The sequence below is a fragment of the Eupeodes corollae genome, chromosome 3 (assembly GCF_945859685.1).
Source record: "Eupeodes corollae chromosome 3, idEupCoro1.1, whole genome shotgun sequence".
NCBI lineage: Eukaryota > Metazoa > Arthropoda > Insecta > Diptera > Syrphidae > Eupeodes > Eupeodes corollae.
The window spans coordinates 90,317,083-90,331,374 of NC_079149.1; positions in this window are offsets into that span (position 1 = coordinate 90,317,083).

Below are 14,292 nucleotides of genomic sequence, written 5' to 3' on the forward strand. Positions count from 1 at the left end.
CAAGGTTAATGTTGGAAGTATCAACAACGGGCCTAAGCATGTGATGGGTGTTCAATGTTCATGGTGTCGGCGATTGCAATGATAATGGTGAGAAGTTCATTGACTTCTGCAACACCAATAGCCTTGTGATTGGTTGCGTTTGAACACAAACTGTGACATAAAATCAGGTGGCTGTTGACGGACAGGCTAGCGTCTTCCAACCAAATTAACCACTTCGCAATTAGTCGACACTTTAGAAGCAGTCTTTTAGATGTCCGAAACAGAAGTGCCGCCGAAATGGGACTTGCCTGTGACCACCACTTAATGATAACTATCCTAAGATTGCGTACAGCTACAGTTCAAAGATCTAACGGAATAAAACGAGCCCCTAAATTCAACATCGCCAGACCAAAGCACTCCACGAACCATCAACAATTCAGGGACCACCTGTCTCACGAAATGAGAACAATCAGCAGCACAGTACATGACGACATCGAACATCATGCTGTGAAAAATGTTTTCATTTTAGGTGCTGACTTAATAGTAGGTCGGAAAGAAGGAACGAGCAACACTTGGCTTTCAGAAGAATCTTGGGCAAGTATCAACGAACGCAAACATTAAAGGGATCGAATATCTGCTGCACAAGGGGAAAAAAGAAAAAGCTGGAGTCCTCGTACTACATGAAAAAGAGAGAGGTTCACCGCAGTGTGCGCTGTGACAAGCGTAACTACATCAACGCATTGGCGCAAGAAGCAGAAGATGCTGCAAACAGGTGTGACAGCAGGATTGTTTACAGAATATCCAAAGAGCTTACCGGTGCACGCAGCACAAAGCAACACCTGGTGAAAGAAGTAGACGCTACTTTACTAAGTTCGGTGGATGAACAAGTCAGAAAGTGGAAATAACAGTTTTCCTCGGTTTTAAACAGAGTGTTTGCAAACAACGTGCAGCCGATGCCTTCTGAAATGCCCGAACAAATTAATCCCCGAATCCGCACCTCCCAGTAAAGATGAGACCGTTGCCGCTATTAAAGCACTTAAGAACAACAAAGTGGTAGGACTTGAATCAATTCCCGCAGAGCTTTTACAAGCAGCGCCAACATCATCAAGCGAACTGCTCCATCCGCTCATTAAAGAAGCCTGGACTACCGAAAGATTCGCCAATAAGTGGAAGAAGGGAATTATTGTCAAGTTCCCAAAAAAGTAGATCCATCAAACTAGAGAGGAATTTGCGTTCTACCTGCCATTGCCAAAACAGTACAAAAATCATACTAGATGGATCCAAGTGTCACGTTCTGCACGATGGTTGGTTGTCAGATTATTTTTAAATTCGTATCGGAGTCAGACAGGGCTGTATTTTATTGCCAATATTGTTTTTGTTGGTGATAAGCGATGTTCTGCGCGCAGTTTTGTCAGATAGCAGAGGGATCCAATGGACTTTGACATTCTCTTCAACAGTAACATATTCCGACAAAATAAAAATGATCAGCCTCGGAACCCGACTATCCTTTAAAATAAATATTTCCTCACAACCGGTTGAAAAAGTGTAGAGCTTTAAATACCGAAGAAGACGTCTTCTGCCGCATCGGCGTTCGGTATCTTGTAGAACATTTGGAGAAATGACTCTATCAGCTTAAGGACAAAGCTATGACTGTTTCGCACAAATGTTGAATCAGTGCTCCTTTATAGGTGCAGCACTTCGAAGGTTACTTCAGCCATTACAAGAAAGCTGCAAACATTCGTGAATAGATGTCTTCGTAACATCCTAAGGATTTTTGGCCAAACCGTATATCAAATGAGGTCCTTCATAGAAAGACAGATCAGGAACCTATAGACTCTATAATACGGAGGAGTAAGTGGCAATGGATTGGACATTCGCTTCGAAACCGTAATGACTACATTGCAGGCCAAGCAATGTAGTGGAATTCGCTCACACAAGAAGGAAGGAGAGCTGGACGACCGAGAAGCACATGGCGCAGAATAGTCGAGGCGGAATCAGTATCACTAGGAAAGAGTTGGAGGGAGTTGAAACACATCTCCGGAAACCGTACACGATGGCGCGTAGGCGTAGTAGAGGCCCCTTAAGTTCAAAGTTTTGACAGATGTCAAATAACAGCGTTATTAATTTGAAACACAAAATTAATGACAATTACTTGAACGCCCAATTACTTGACCACTCCAAAAATTCAAAAAAATTTTATTTCGTGCAAAACGTGTCTGAATTTCTCAATTGAACACTAACGTAAAAACTGTCAAAAGTTCTCTAATTTTGGAATTGATTAATGGAATAATATACTATAAATATTTGTAAAGGGAAATCGACAAGTCTGAAAGCTTCTAAGCTTTATTATCAATTTACAAAAAAGTGATCAATATTTTGTCTCGCGAACTCAAATTCATATACTCCAATGGGAAATAAACTCAGCACGCCTATAAAATACATTTTATCAAAGTTGGCATTGAATTAAAATCAGCAGTGCTAAAGCTTACTGAAAGATTGAACATAGTTTGACCATATACAACCATCATTGGGTGTAAAATAAACTCAAGGAGCAGGAGAAGTGCCACTCCGCTGGCTGTAGCAAAGCAGTCTTGAATTGAATATGTATTCTAAATTAAGGTCTTGTAATATGCAAATCATTTGATAATCGACTGACTTTTGGCCGGTGTACTGTGTAGCTTGTGTTGTTTGATTGAGACGTTAAGTCCCTGAGATTCCGTCGTACACCACTACACCACATCAGCTCCGATCTACCATATAGCTTCGGCCACAGATAGTTTTATTTCCGACATTGGACCGTTGCGGGCGAGCGAGCAAAAGATATACAAAATTGAACTCTCAAGCCAGTGGCGAGACAATCTCAGCCATAATATTTCCTGTGGTGGTGGTGCAACCAAGTCTGATGTTTCTAGACTGCGATCCCAAGAAATTGCAGGCGTGAAAGGCACACAACAGACAGCTTGGACTGGACTGCTGTTGTTAAATCGCTGCGTTTTGTTTCGTGACCATTTGTTTGGACTATATTTCTCCCGAGTATGTGCCGTGACACTTTTATTTGCATCGCGTAGCGTCGCGTCGCTCTGGCTGTCAGAAGAGCGTTAGAGGCGCAGTCTGCCTCTACAGTCAGCTGCAGTGCAGCTCTATCGAGTTTGAAAGGTCGCGTCACAATTGTAGCTACGTTATATGCTTAACGGTCGTGTGAATATTTCAAATATAAATGGACAAAAACAAAAAAAGAGTTGCTGTACTCTTGTAAGGTGTCACAAGAAACTGAAGCCGATATTAATTAACAGTTACAATGCTAATTGGCTACTTTGTGAATTGCAAAGAGTAACGAAACGTTTTGACAGTTGTTATACGGTTCGGTTTATGTTTTTTAAAACTGATTTAAACTTGCTTAAGGTACATTATGAGCACATGAGAGTGAGTGAGACTAAGCTTAAAAACGGATCTCAAGCGACTGGGCGGCGGGAATGGTATTTAACACCTGGTTTGTTTGCTATGGTTTACTTAGTTATATTAACTGACATGTTTTATGGAAGGTTTTCCGAAGTTACTTGTCAGGGATAAATAGTTCATTCAGCGAAGGATTAATTGGCAATTAAAATGGTAATTTATTGTTTGTGCGGCATCGAACACAAAAACAATAAAGCACGATTCGAATGGAAATACCTTTGAGGTTAACTAATGGACCTTTGCTTGATGGTATCGAAATAATATTATATGTACTTTGGAAAGAAAAATGAACTGGCCGCAATATTGAAACTGTTGAAATAACGAACCAGACTCTGAGACAGTTTTAAAAAATTTTAATTGAATTCGAATTAGGAACAAAATCACATTTGAATTGATTAAATTAATTAACAAGTTGAAATACTTATAGGCTTATAAGTAAAACAAACGATAAAATTGCACGCTATTGGTTGAACAAACAAAATAAGTTGCTTTTAAAACATTGAATGTGCAATTCATAGAAGCATAAGGGTTCAGAGTTTAAGTCAGATGCTTACAGAATTTAGAAATGTTGGTTTAGTTATTTGTGTTATTCTTTAAAAGTGGCATTTGAGTTAACAGAGGCTATATAGAAGACTTAAAGCATTAAATGTTCCATTAGTATGATGTTCAAATGGTATACATGTGCATTAAAGAGGACACAAGCGTCCACAGGTTTTTCTCAAAAAACCCTCTGTCTAACAACCCCTACTCTCACCTCCCCGCTGTGAACATCGGGTGCCTAGTACCTCAACTGGAGATTGGGTTCCGACCCCAGTGGAAAGTTGTTGGGGGCAGCAAACGAGAGAGGGGAGAGGTATTGCCACTAAGGCACCTTTCATTATCCAGACGGCAGCGGACGAATTCTCGAGATGGAATCAACGGTGGCGTCTACAGGCCCAGGCCTGTAAGGAGCGGTTTATCCGGCTTCTCCAGGTTGCGGGTTGTGCCATCGGGGTGACTTCCTCGCCACGTAAGAAATACTTTATTTGCGAGGCACCATCAAGCCTCGGATAAGGACGGATTCACTGTTGACAACTCACGCTAGCGAAATAAGGACAACGAACTTCGGATCTGTACGTGGAATGTTAGGTCCCTTAACAGACCACGTGCAGCCGAACAATTAGCGGAAGCCCTAAACTGCTGCAAGGAAGATATTACCGGACATGGCAAACGCAAACTAAAAGACTGCGATACCTACTACGGCGACTGCTACCGAGAACAAAGACAGCTTCTATTTGGGTGTGGATTTGTTGTTGGAACTAGACGCAGCAAAATGTCTTGAGTTTTAACAGTGTGAGCGAGCGCATCATGACAATCCGCTCGAAGGCTTAATTTGCCAACATAAGCCTAATATGCGCGCATGCCCCAAAAGAGGAGAAAGATGAAGACACCAAAGACATATTCTTCGAGCTCTTGGACAATACATATGAGCAGTGCCCTGGCTATGACATTAAAATTGTCTTAGGAGATTTTAATGCCAAACTAGGAAGAGAAGATATCTTTGGTGGCACTAGCGGGAGATACAGCCTGCACGACACCATCTCCGACAACGGATTCAGGCTGAAAGATTTCGCTGTGCTAGCTAGTACGCAGTTCACACAGCTTAATATCCACAAGGGGACATGAACATCTCCTGATCAATCTGTCAACCAGATTGACCACATTGCGATCGACGCACGAAACTTCTCCAGTATACAGGATATCCGAACATTCCAAGAGGCCAACATTGACTCGGACCACTACCTCGATGTACGGATATCCCGATCCAAGCCAAAACAAGGAAGTATTGTGAGAAGATTCGACGGTAGTCTCTAATAACCTCTTAAGGAGTCCTATGCTGCCTGCATTAAGCATTGAAAACCAGTGGCAACATTGCCTTGCAGCCATCAGAGGTGCCGCCTCTGAAGTGCTAGGTTTCACACGGCCACCACAGCGACACCCCTGGTTTGACGACGAATGCAAGCGCACGCAGCGAAACAAGAGGCATACAAAACGGCGCTACACAAAACTGTAAAGACGATCAGGGGAACTTCGTAATAGAACCGCAGTCGATGCTGAGAATATGGAAAGACCACTTCTCCAAATTTTAAAACGGTCATGACGAAACCAAATTCCGCTGTAAGGGAGACAGAACCACTCAACCTCGGTGACCCAGATCAGCAATTCCGCCTACCCGACCTTGACGAAGTGAAGATAGCTATATCTAAACTTAAGTCAAACAAAGCTGCTGGAGCTGAGGACATCGCTGCCGAACTATTCAAAGCAGCAGGCGATGACTTGGTAGGGAGCATGCACCAACTCATTTGCAAAATATGGTCGGAAGAAAGCATGCCCGATGAGTTTAATCTCAGCATAGTATGCCCGATACATAAGAAAGGAGATCCTCTAAATTGCGCCAACTACAGAGGCATCAGTCTCCTTAACATGGCGTATAAGATCAATAACCTGCGTGGCCCTTATAAGTGTGGCTTCAGACCAGGAAAGTCCACTATCGACCATATATTCACACTACGGCAGATCTTGGAAAAAACCCAGGAGCTTCAAATCGATACCCACCATATCTTTATCGATTTTAAAGCCGCGTATGACAGCATCTATAGGGAAGAGCTCTACCGAGCAATGTCTAGTTTTGACATCCCTGTCAAACTTATCCGTTTGTGCAGAACGACGATAGAGAATGCACGCTGCTCTATCAAGATCAGAAAAGATCTCACCGATGCATTTGATGTCAAAAAAGGTTTTAGACAAGGCGATGCACTGTCATGCGACTTCTTCAACATCGTTCTGGAAAGAATTGTGCATAACTCAACCGTCAACACTAGAGGCACAATCTTCCAAAGGTTCATCCGATTACTCGGATACGCAGATGATATTGACATAATTGGAAGATCAAAGCGTGATGTCAGTGGAGCGTTTTTGAGCATTGCGACGGAAGCGAAGAAGATGGGTTTAGTGGTCAATGAGGGCAAGACCAAGTATATGCTGTCTTGGACTAAACGTCACCATGGACAGCTATAACTTTGAGGTAGCTAATCATTTTCTCTACCTAACACCGCTATTAATGCAGACAACGACACCAGCGCTGAAATCAAACGGAGAATAACTTTTGCTAATCTCTGTTTCTTTGGACTTAGAAGGCAATTGAAAATTAAAGTCCTCTCTCGAGCATGTTAAATCACCATCTATAAGACACTCATCATCCCGGTTCTCATTTATGGCGCTGAGGCCTGGAACCTGTGAAAGAAAGACGAGAGCGTCTTAGGATGCTTCGAGAGAAAAATTCTTCGGGTGATTTTTGGTCCCGTACGCATACATGGAGAATGAAGAAGAAGATATAACGACGAACTGTACGAGCTGTACAGCTACACCAACGGCTTAGATGGCTGGTTCATGTAGAGCAAATGGACATCAACGCTCCAAACCGGAAGGTCTTCCAATCCAATCCCGAGGGAGGGCGCAGTAGAGGAAGACCGCCACTCGGTGGCGCACCCAGGTGGGAGAGGACCTTAACCAACTTGGCGTGCGAAGCTGAAGGGTCTTCCAGCTGGCTGGAGACGCATGTTATTTGAGGCCAAGGTCCGCCCGGACTGTAGCGCCACTTTAAGTAAGTAAGTAAGTAAGTAATATCTCAAGAAGCATTAAGGATATCGAATTCAAATATATTTTGTTATTCAGGTTATAATTCAGAAAGATGCAGAAAGTGTGTGTAGATACGTTTTTATTTTGATAACGTTGATTACATTTTTTTTATAAGTTTAGAAACAAAAAAGCGTTCCTTTACTGCCGTCTTTCTAGTTTACAAATCTTACAAAAAATAACATAGCTTAGTAATAATACATATTTTAAAACTTTCATTTATAATTCTTTTTCTATAGAAAAGAGATAGCAGAACTTGATTTTGCGTCAGTATTTCGCAACCAAAATTATTCATTCTTATTTCTTTAAGAACTGGACATCTTCTAACAAAGTATTGTTTTAAATTGCACAATGAGCAATTGGTAAGAAATGAGGTATCATTGAAATTTCGACAATTCTAAATAATTCCTCTCTTCCAAGTTGTGATATAGTTGGCAGTTGAGCTGCCTGCATATAGATCCTGTGGCGTCATTCAAGTATTTCTCTTATTGTTTTCTGTTCACTGAAGAAATGAGCTGGTATAAAGAAGATTTCAAATCATCCTGAGTAACAAAAGGTTAAGTTCCATTCCACATTCTCTTACCAAATTTATCCAATCAGCCCACCAACTTGTTTTGGTTCGAATTACTTGAAGCGCAGCTATCTTCGGAAGCCTATTTTTGCCCATCTTCATAACTCTCAAGGAGTGATCGACTTGCATTTTAAGGGTTCGTATGAAGATAGGTCATAATCCTGATTTCAACATAATAACATATTTCGATGTATTTGATGGCTTGATAAAGTATCATAGAAGTTTCTCAACTGTTTCGTATTGTTTCGTTCACCAAGTTACCGCATAAAATATGACAGACTCAGATACCGCTTCAAATATCTCGAATTTGCTGCTATGTGCTATACTGTTGTTAGAAAAACATCTGTTCCTAGTTGCACTAATTGCACCTTTAGCCTTAACTAGTTTTTCTCTTAGATGTATTTCCATGCTCAAATTTTTCGGTAAGTGATTTCTCAGGTATTGGAATTCCGTGAGAACTTCAATGAAGTCTTCATTGTAGAACCATTTCTCTTTCGCCGAATTGAGGCTTCCTTCTCATTTAAAAATCAACATTTTGGACTTATTAAGATTCACCATCAAACTCCAAAGCTGACTATATCAAATACAATGGTGCAAAATTGTGAACAACTTGTCAGTAAGGGCTTAACATTTTATTAAGTAGCAATTTTATAAAAATATAACATTTACTAGCGACTTTTAAAACATAAACCCTTCTTCTCGTTTTGCTGACCTGTACATTTTCAATTTCCTTTTATTAAAAAACGGGTCATGCCAACGTGTTTAAACTGAATGGACCTATTAATTGGAATTCCCAACTTTAAGACTAAACCATCAAATTCACACTATTATAAGATTAATTGTATGAAAGCACAACAAGTTTGCTTACCAAAATCAGCCCAAAGCATATTTCTGCATACAAAACAAATGTAGTGATAAATGAAGTTGTGATTCCTACGAAACCTAAGGTGCTTAGGTTTTCAATCAAGAACCGAACTGTTACCTTGTCACCTGCATTATCCAGCTGTTCGAGGCGGAGCCTTCTAATATTTCAGTATTACGTGCTTCATCTTCAAATTTGTCAACTTGAACGTCTTTAATATGATAATTGAGCTTGTATTGTTGACGAAATGTGACAAATAGACCTCTTTTCTCGTTGCCTAAAATTGTGATTCGGTATGATTTGATGGTTGACGCTGTAGTAAAACCTAACCAAAAAACGAAGATAAATGACAGAACAAAACAAAATGGCTGCCATGAACTGTCAAATTTTACCCATACACAACAATGTTTTTAGTTCAGTGCACATGCACACCTTACTTTTATTAATTTCGCAGAAGTACTAACAAAATTTAAATTCTCGTCGTCGAATTAAAAAGAGCCATTCTTATAATTATTAAATAATCAAATAATTTCTATCTGATCATTGGATAATTCTCTTAGTCAAAAGAAAATTAACCACAAGAACGAAGAAGAAAAAAAGGAAAAACATTTTTATTTTATGACCGGAATTCAAAAATTAACACTCAATCTAATTTCCAACCACCACCGCGCGCCGTTGTTGTTGTAACTCCTTTCAGAAAGTAACATAAAGCATTTTTCCTCTAGATAAATCTCTTCCAATTTCCAGATATCATAGAATCCATTGGCAACAGAAACAACAACAACAGCAGGAACAGCTCGGACAGCCGGCGCTAATGACCATGATGGCTCTATAGACTTTGTGTGGTGTAAGATCTTCTATCGAACATCATCTCTGCCTTCCACTACTCTCATACACCGACATTGGCATCGGCTTCAGCATCAGCATCTCAGAATTTTATACGAAAACAAGACCCGAAGACAACTTCATATAGCTTAGCAAAGCTACGAGTGTAGCAATGGAAGATTACTTTTGAATAGCTACCGTTTCCATCTTTGGGCTCTTCTGATGTCCATTTCATTGGATTTTCTTTAAGTTGTTGTTTTTTTTTGTGTCTTTGGGTATGTTTCCAATCCTTTTTTAGCTGCTCTAATCTTAGCCATGATACCACTTAATCAACAAACTACACAACGTCAGAGTTTTTCTTTGAACATTTTCCAGCCTTTTTCTTTTTCCTTGATCCAGGGATTCAGTCAGATTCAGGTTCAGACATTTAAAGATTCAAAGATTTAAAGAGAGTGCCACAGAGCCATAAGAAAACACAACCAGTGGCAGTGGCACAACCTTTCTCATTGAAATCCAATTAAAAGTTGTTGCAACTTGCAGCTTGCAAAAGATCCACGGCCAAGTTCAAACCTACACCAATAAAATGACAATTGATGCTTGTGGAGTAATTGTAGTTGCCTCCAATGGTACCGTAGTTCCTGTCTTGGCTCTTCCACAGGCAATGGATATAGGTACGAGTAGGTATAGGTATTTGACTTTCCTGAACGTTTTCGAACTTTGGTCTTGTGTTGGGCAGATAATTGATTTACTGGCGCCAAATGGGAAACTATATACATTCCGATTTTTATGTTTTGCTCCAAATGATGGTCAGTTGCATGTTGGATTGTCGGAAGGCCTTTTCTACAGAACCATATGAGTGTCTTATGAGCAAATACAGATGAGTTGCGGTTGTTGCCTCAAAGCATTCCATAACGACACGCTGCTATATGACATTAGGAAAAAGGTTAACCATCAGCGAGTAAGTCTGTCTGTTTGTCTGTCTTTTGGGTTGGGTTTTGACTTCAGCTTCAGCGTCGGCTTAAACTTAGACTTTGGGGTTTTAAGGTCTGAGCTGCCTTGGCATGCAATGTGCCGCTAGCATTGAACGATATATTTCAGAGATTTCCTTTATGATAATTGTTTCGGTAGAACAACCAAAACATTCACTAGGGGTTTTGTTTTTGTGTGTTGGAAATATCTATCATTGGGCTAATAGCCACCTTAAAGACAGAACTATGCCGCCGGGGTACTATGATCTCTCTTTCCGTGCGTTACAGTTCGGTCTTGGGAGTTTGACTTGATGTTTTTTGTGTGTAGTATTTATATAATTGGTGGTTGGGCTCACAACATATTCGTAGGAATACAAAAGTATTTATAATTTTTCCCGGATATCATTGCTGAGGATTATGTGCACGCAACAGACGAAAATTGCCCCCGGCTGAGAGCAGGGATATGTGTGCGGTTGAGCTAAGCCAAACCAAGACAAACCAAGCCAAACAATAAAGAAAGATATAAATATGTTTTGTTTCTTTAAGATGGAATGCGTAATAATGGTGCAATTCCCGCCGACTCTACTTGGGGATTATTTTTTACATCTATGAAGGATGTTCAAGTTGATACCTACTTCTTTTTTCAAGAACGAAATTTAGAATTAAGTTAAACATTCCTTGGCGGTTTTTTTCTTTGTCCAGCTAGTCAAAATATGTAAAGGATTCTGAATACAAAAAGGTAATAGAAGCGATCTTTTCAAAAGTAAGAAGCAAACGAATATAATCCACGGCTACTTTTCTACCAACTACTTTTGCTGTGATTTACGGCATGGCGGCATCATGGAACCATTTTTTTGTTTGATGAGATGCCCTGCCTTCAATAGAAATAGCGAAGTTGAAATTTGTCTATGGCTATGGTTTAAGATGACGTCACATATCATACAAGTGGCGCATCGTTCGAAGTGATGAATGAGAAGTTTGGAATCTTGATTTTATCGGAAATGCATGCATTTGCTATTGATTAATGTCTAAACACTTAGCAGCATTTTTGACGATTTCAAATATGTGATCACTCCACAACAAGTGGTTTGTAATGGGCATACCTAAGACTGAAAGCTGTTCGGTCTCCTCGATGCAACCATCAGTAGTTGCATGGATAGTGGCATAGGGGACAGTAGACAGCATTGAGTTTTCTAAGCATTAAATTCTACACGGCTTTTGATTCCCCATTGGACAATGCTGTCAAGATCAGAATTAAATGAGCTCATCATACGCTGCTGTTGGTAGTCCACATCCGAAGAACAAGGATGATAATCTAGAAACGAATATGAAAAGCTGAGGGTACCGTCATCAGCGAAACAATTAAGTGGGTTAAAAGTTTCAGACAAAAGATCATTTATAAACATAAGGAAAAGTGTCGGAGACAAAACGGAGCCCTGGGGCACACCAGCGTTTATTTTGTGGATATCAGATTTGAACCCGTCCAAGACTACTTGAATTTAACGTTTCGAAAGGTAATTTCTAACCCAACGAAGAAGGGATTCATCAATACCAAATGCACGCATTTTCGATAAGAGAGCTTCGTGCCAAACTCTATCAAATGCCTTTGAAATATCAAGTGCAATAATCTTACTTTCTCCAAAACGATGTAAAGATTTGTTCCACTGTTCGGTGAGATAAACCATGAGATCACCAGTGGATCTATTGCAACTGTTGATACTATCCGGGCCAGCGGATTTGTGAATGTCAAGATTTTTAAGTACTCTAGTAACTGATCGAGTGCAAAAGAAGATCCGTCCCATAGAATCGTTTACGCTTTCAAGTACAGGCGGAGTCATGTCACTCATTGGCAGCATCGAATTAATAGCAACCTGTGATGCAAGCAAATTGGCTTTATCAATCGCGCTTACGGAGGGAATGTCATTGGAAACAAGCGTAGGAACTGACGATGACGTAGTGTTGCGCACATTTTTTACAAATGACTAGAAATTTTTACTACTATTGGGACATTGTAGTATTTTTTGCCGTAATTTCTGATCATACGAAAATTTAATGCGTCGTATATGTCCGTTACAGGTTTTTCTAGCTTGTTTAAAATTATTCCGGTTTTCTTCAGTTGGGTTGGCTCTGTATTTAGGGAAACTTACATTTTTGGTTCTAATAACCGCTTTACAGCTGGAATCAAACCATGAGTTTCCTTTGGGTTTGATAGATTTTACCCTATTGGGGATAAAATTTCTCATTCCACAAAGAATCAAGATTGTAATCATATCTGTACTGGAGTCCACGTCACTTTCGAGGAAGCATAGTGACCAGTTAAAGTTCCTGAAGAATTCATTGAGACCGCCCCAGTTAGCTTTCTCATATTGCCATACGGTTCTCGTAGGTGTTTTAACTTTAACTGGGTTTTTTTGGCATGAGAAATTTGCAGATATGACACAATGGTCTGATGAGCCTAGAGGCGATTAATGAAGTGAATGAAGTAAAACTAAAATTGAAAAGAAAAGTAAATACAGAGCTAAAAAGTTATGCTATACTTAAAAACAGATTTTTGACCATCGAGCTGTTCATTTCAAAGAGCCATCTTTTTACTGATTTCAAAACTAAATTAGTTTATTGAAGTTTTTTAGTTTCAAAAAGCAATTGATTAAAAAGTTAAGGCGCTGTTTCAGGGTACAAATTTCAGAATTAAGTTCTATTACTCATTGGAATATTAACTAAAAATAGAGTACTAATTCTCAAGCCATGTGTATTTGAGTGTCTGAGTTCCTGACTGTATCCAATTCTCATGAAATAAACTTTAAGAACTTTGTATACATAAAGATGTTTCAACGGCAAAATACGACGAAATAGAGGCCAACTGCTAGTTAACCTTGATTTCTTACAAATGATTCGGATGTAATTATTGGATCAAGCGTGTTTTGATATGTACCTCCCCAACTAGTTATTCCATAATGTAGCTAAGAATGAACGTGCCCAAAGTATATTGTTGTTAATAGATTTTTTGTTCAAGTTCGTTTTAATAAGAACATTTTAATTTTTTAACACCCCAGTATGTTGTTTCCAATTTAAATTGTTGTCGATTATACCTCCGAAATATTTAAAACTATTAACGAATTCCATTTTAAAACAATCATTGGAACAAGGTGTCATATGTTCAAAGCTCGATTTCCCACAAGAATGTGTTGTGTAGCTAAGCTACGTTTCTTACATGTTCCCCAATATGGAAGATAACATTACAGTCCAAGATTGGAGCTGTTTGTTTTTTAATTGTAGACCATTATTTTTGTTTTTTTCGTGTATGTATATCAAAAACAAAATTGGACCTAGCACATATCCTTGAGGAATACCGGTAGTAAGCTCCTGAACATCGCTAAATATTCCATCGATTCTAACTCTTTGATGTCTTGCGGATAATTAGGAAGCAAACTAATCGAAAACCGGACCTCTAAATCCAGCTTTATAAATTTTTCATAAAAGGATCTGATGATTGACCAAATCAAATGCTTTAGTCAGATGAATAAACAACACTAGAACACTCTTATTGTTGTTAAAACTTTCACTCACCTCACTGCAAAACTTTAATATGGCATTGTCAGTACCCCAACCTTCACGAAAACCATATTTATATACCTCAAATCGGCTCGAGAAACTACTAGGTTGTTCTCGATGCTTAACGAAGCTAGTTCTCCTATTAATCACTGGATGTTGCCCCATATTTTATTCTACTATAACACGATATTAAAAGAGATAAAGAGTGTATACATATTATAATACGATCCCTTATGAATTTTTCAAAATGTTTAGAGAACCTTGGTAATATGGATATTGGCCGATATTGACTCATAACACTACGACTACCCTTTTTAAACAACGGAATGACTTCAGCTTCTTTCAAAGACGATGGAAAAATTCCAGAGGTCATACTCTTATTGAATATGAAACAAATTACGTCA